The sequence below is a fragment of the Malania oleifera genome, chromosome 4 (genome assembly GCF_029873635.1).
Source record: "Malania oleifera isolate guangnan ecotype guangnan chromosome 4, ASM2987363v1, whole genome shotgun sequence".
Classification (NCBI taxonomy): domain Eukaryota; kingdom Viridiplantae; phylum Streptophyta; class Magnoliopsida; order Santalales; family Ximeniaceae; genus Malania; species Malania oleifera.
This window is the reverse complement of record NC_080420.1, coordinates 81,891,139-81,897,092: the sequence shown is the minus strand read 5'-3', so window position 1 is coordinate 81,897,092 and position 5,954 is coordinate 81,891,139.

Sequence of the window (5,954 nt, the reverse complement as noted above, 5' to 3'; positions counted from 1 at the left end):
CACCCCACGGAGGTCAACAGAGGAATACTGCGCCGGTGAGGGTTTATGCATTGATGTCGCGAGATGCTGAAACGGCTGGAAACGTGGCCACACGTATCATTATTACTTTACCATATAAAATTGTTGTTTTTTTTTTATACAAGTGTCACTCACTCTTTTATATTGACGGCATATGTAAAAATGACTGAAGTAGAGCCACAGTCATTAGACGTAGAATTATATGTGGGTACGCCTATGGGATCTGTAATAAGATGCAGGAAAGTGTTTCGAAATTTCCCAGTGAGTGTTCAGGAGAGAGTACTACCCGTGGATCTTGTGGTCTTAAATATGTAGGGGTTTGATGTGATATTAGGCATGGATTGGCTAGCAACATATCACGCCAGTATTGATTGTCATCAGAAGGAAGTAATTTTCATACCCCCGGGTGAGCAAGAGTACAGATTCGTAGGATCACGTATACGTGCCTCACCGTAGCTTGTGTCGGCTATTCAGGTAAAGAGGCTGCTACAGGGTGGTTTCCAGGGATATGTTGCATACCTAAAAGAATTACCAAAAGAATAATTAAGACAAGCTGACATACCAGTAGTGATAGAGTTTCAAGATGTATTTCTAGAAGAATTACCTGGTTTACCACCTGATCATGAGATTGAGTTCACTATAAACCTGTTGTCGATATATGCACCAGTATCTAAAGCACCGTACCATATGACTCTAGTCAAGTTGAAAGAACTGAAAGATCAGCTACAGGAATTACTGGATAAGGGTTTTATCAGGCTCAGTGTGTCGCCCCAAGGAACACAGTTTTATTCGTGAAAAAGAAATATGGAACCATGAGGTTGTGCATCGATTATAGAGAGATAAATAAACTGACAGTTAAAAATAAATATCCTCTCCCTAGGATCGATGACTTGTTTGACCAGCTTCAGGGGACCTAGGTTTATTCTAAAATTGATCTGCGGTCAGGCTACCATCAAGTGAAAGTTAGAGCAGAAGATATTTCGAAGACCACATTTCGTACTAGATATGGGCATTACGAGTTTTTAGTAATGCCATTTGGGTTGACTAATGCACCAGCAATATTTATGGATCTAATGAATCGGGTGTTCCATCAGTATTTGGACCAGTTTGTGGTTGTATTTATTGATGATATACTGGTCTACTCGAGGAGTTTTAAGGAGCACAAGCATCATCTGAGGCTGGTGTTGCAGATATTAAGGGAAATAAAATTATATGCAAAATTCAAAAAGTGTGAGTTTTGGTTAAAACGGGTTACTTTTCTCGGCCATGTGATCTATAAAGTAGGTGTATCAGTTGATCCAAGTAAAATAGAGGCAGTGGTGAGTTGGGAAAGGCCGGGAAATGTTCAGGAAATCATGAGTTTTCTGGGATTAGTAGGTTATTACCGACACTTTGTGGATGGTTTTTCTAGACTGTCAGGTCCATTAACACGACTTATAAGAAAAAATATAAAGTTTTACAGGACCGACAATTGTGAGCAGAGTTTTCAGGAGTTTAAGCGGCGGTTAGTTTCAGCTCCAGTACTAGCTATTCCTTTAGGGGAGGATGGGTTCGTAATATACAGTGATGCCTCTTTGAAAGGTCTTGGATGCGTGTTGATGCAGCACGGCAGGGTTATTGCGTATGCCACTAGACAACTTAAAGAATATGAGAAGAATTATCATGTCCATGATTTAGAGCTTGCTGCAGTGGTGTATGCTCTTAAGATTTGGAGGCATTACCTATATGGTGGAAAGTGTGAGATTTTCACAGATCACAAAAGCCTGAAATATTTCTTTACCCCGGAAGAGTTGAATATGAGGCAAAGAAGGTGGCTAGAGCTTATTAAAGACTATGATTACACGATTAGTTACCACCGAGGAAAAGAGAATGTAGTGGCAGATACTCTAAGCAAGAAATCGGGGAGACCTGTACTAGCAGTTATGGAGATTCAGCACTCAATTCTGATGGATTTGGAGAGACTCAGCATAGAATTGGTAGAGAAGAGTCCTCAGGTAGTTATTGCCAGTCTAGTGGTTCAGCCTATGCTATACGAGAGGATTAAAGCAGTTCGGGGTGATGATGTGGTGTTGGCAGAGGTGATAGCTAGAGTGCGGGATGGTCAAGGAGAGGAGTTCAGCATATCAGATGACGGAGCCCTGTGATTCCATGGTAGACTTTGTGTTCCTGTAGATACCGAGATCAGGAGAACTATATTGGAGGAGGCTCACAAATCCCTATACACCGTTATTCCAGGTAGCACTAAAATGTATCAGGATCTGCAAGAGTACTTCTGGTGGAGTGGAATGAAGAGAGAGATAGCTGAATTTGTACAGCAGTGCTTGACGTGTTGGCAGGTTAAAACTAAGTACCAGAGACTAGTAGGGCAGTTGCAGTCGTTGTTTATTCCAGAGTGGAAGTGGGACCACGTTTATATGGATTTTGTTACAGGGTTACCACAAGTGCAATAGGGGTTGAATGCGATTTGGGTGGTTATTGATTGTTAGACTAAGACCGCTCATTTCATCCTTGTTAAAATCGATTATTCCATGGATCGGTTGGCAGAGATTTATGTTCAGGAGATAGTTTGTGTTTATGGGGTACCAGTATCCAAAGTTTTAGACCGAGATCCTCGGTTTACTTTAAAATTATGGAAAAGTTTTCAAGAGGCTATGGGTACACAGTTAGCTTTTAGCACTGCTTTCCATCCTCAAATAGAGGGTCAGACTGAGAGGACGATTCAGACACTAGAGGATATGCTTCGTGCTTGTGTGCTTGATTTTGGAGGCAGTTGGATTCAGTTTATGCTATTAGTTGAGTTTGCTTACAATAATAGCTATCAGGTTAGCATCGGCATTGCACCTTACAAGGCATTATATGGTAGAAGATGTCGTTCTCCTCTTTTCTTGGATGAAGTAGGTGAAAGGCGAGTTTTGGGTCCAGGCGTCCGACAAGGTCCGATTAATTAGAGAAAGAATCAGTACAACACAAAGTTGGCAGAAAAGTTACGCAAACACTCGCTACCGAGAGTTAGAGTTTGATGTGGGAGATCAAGTATTTTTTAAGATAGCTCCTCTGAAAGGAGTTATGAGGTTTGTAAAGAAGGGCAAGTTGAGTCATAAGTATATTGGCCATTTTGAGATACTAGAGAGAATAGGGTCAGTTGCCTATAGGCGAGCTTTGCCGCCATACACAACGTGTTTTATGTTGCTATGTTGAGGAAATACGTCCTAGACCCATCCCACATCATTAGTTATGCAAAGATAAAGCTTAAGGATTCATTGGCATATGAAGAAGTACTAGTTCAGATTTTAGACAAAAAGACACAATTACTGCGCACTAAAGAAATACAGTTAGTTAAAGTTTTATGGAGGAATCACGCCATAGAGGAAACTTCTTGGGAGCTTGAGGAGTAGATCAGACAAAAATACCCGCAGTTGTTCTAAGAGGTATAAAGGTAATTAGGTAAAGTATAATAGTTAGATAAGTTTCTTTTGCAGGTACATGTATGGATTTAGTGAGTAGATAGTTTCAATTTTATATATGTAATCTCCCAGAACATAAAACGTAATCACGGTATTCCTCCACCATAAGTGAGGGCAGGTAATAAAATAAGCAGACCTTTTGCCTTATGGGATGATAGATGGGGATACGGATAGTAAATTTTAAGGACGAAATTTTATAAGGAGGGGAGAATGTAATAACCCGAAGAATTTTCAACATCTCGTCAACGAACACAAGGGATTCGTCGATGAGGATATAAGAGGAGCTCGTCGACGAGGATAGATTTTGTCGATGAGAAAATACCGAGAGAGGTTTTTGGGACAGTCTGAAATTCGTCAACGAGGGAGGAAGTCATAGACGAAATTCCTTAAAGACTCGTCGACGAGATGACGTGTCTCGTCGACGAATTTAGGGCTATAAATAGTGAAAACCCGGATTAAATTGCAGAATTTGGCGCAACAATCACTCTCCCTCTCTCAAAAATGCCTCTCCCTCCTTCTCTCTTCGATCCTGGTCTTGTTTCTTGCTAAATCAAAAATCAGACGCCACCACGACACTCTTGGCGAAGTTCTTTGCAAGTCAACAAGAGCTGATCGTGGGAGAAGTTGATTTGGAATTCATCCCAAATCCAGGATAAGGTATTTTATTCAGACTATGTCTTCCTTGTAGTTATAAGAAATGTTGTAGGTAAGAAAATACTGATATTTTGTTCTAGGGGATGTTGTTTACATGGTGTTGAGTGGAGAACCCTTGCGAGTGTAAGGTTAGAGTTCAGTGAGGGACCTTTCAGAGATAAGGTAAGGGAAATATGTTATGTTAGGAAATTTGTATATGTTAATAGAAATTTTACCAACATGTATGTAAAATAGTTATTATGTAGTTTTTAGAATATTTGTTCTTAAAGTATGTGTGGCCTGAGTAGATATTTATGTGATGAAGAACTTATATAGTTTTTACAGTATATCATACTATACTGAATACACATATATAGACAGTATATTACAGTTTTTCCAGTATATGAAGTAATACAGAACATACAGATATAGCCATATATTCACAAAGATTATACAAAAAGATATACGTACATATACAGCTTTTATTTAAATAGTTTCACAAAATAGATACATATACATATATATGTATACAAATGTTTACTCAGATCAATATGTTATAGTTTTATACAGATCAGTATGCCACAGATATGTATCCAAAATAGTATATTACAGTTTTACTCATATCATTATATTACAGCTTTATTCATAATAGTATATACAATATTTATAGTTTGCCATATTTCCTATTACCATAACATACAAAGTATACAGACAGAGTATACAAAAAGATATACTGAGATAGCATCAAGATGCTACAGATATATGATACAGAGATTACAGTATTTATAATATAGAATGATAGCGTTATGGTAATTTTGGAAACATGATGAAAACAATAAAAGAGTATATATATGTATATATATAGTATCAGATTCTTGAGGAATGATTACAGACAGATACAGATAAAGAATACAGAGCACGGTATTGTTGCTATATGCAGATAAAGTGCAACCACATATCTCAGATAGTGTGTGGGTACCATCTAACCATGCTCGGAGATGATGCGGCTTCCCAGTACGCTGGGTTGAGAGGGGCAGTTAGACGAGGTAGCAGCCAGTCCCGCACCTAGGAGAGTATGCAATTTGGCTGAGCTGAGGTAGTGTAGAGTATGTTGACTTATTTAGAGGGCCGACCCAATTAAGTCCCGCCTACAGGCCGCACAACCCTGTCATAAGAGGTCAAATCATGACATACAAAGTTCTAGGAATAAAGCACAATTATGTATATGTATACAGTTTTACAGTATTTGATAAGTATAGTATGATATTAGTAGTATGAAAAGTAGAAAATACAGATGATACAGTTATATTTTAAATTGTGAAAATGATGGACATGCTTTACAGATTTACTATTTCATTACAGTTTAGTTGTTATTTTAATAGTAAGCAACTTAGTCGCCACACACTTGTAATAGCATATTTCCATTTACTGAACGTCGACTCACCCCATAACTTTAACAAGCCTGCCAACGTTATATTGTGATACACATAGATAACCACACAAAATGACCCATTCACACACATCAAATTATTCACCACACAGTAATAACAAGAAGCTAGTATTGGCAACCAATCTATGTTCACAAATAAACTGTATTAACAACCAGCCAATATGCACAAGCAGTCGGTTTTTGTCACCAATCAGCATTCACAACAGTCAGTATTCGCAACTAGTTAAATTATGAAAGTTATATTCATGCCACACAATTTTTCCCATATATAATATATATAAAAAATCATTATTTTCCAAATGCCTAAACTGTTCAGAAAAAATCATATCTAAATATATAAATTTGTATAATCAAATTTAACTGATTCAAACTTAGTAAAACCAACTATA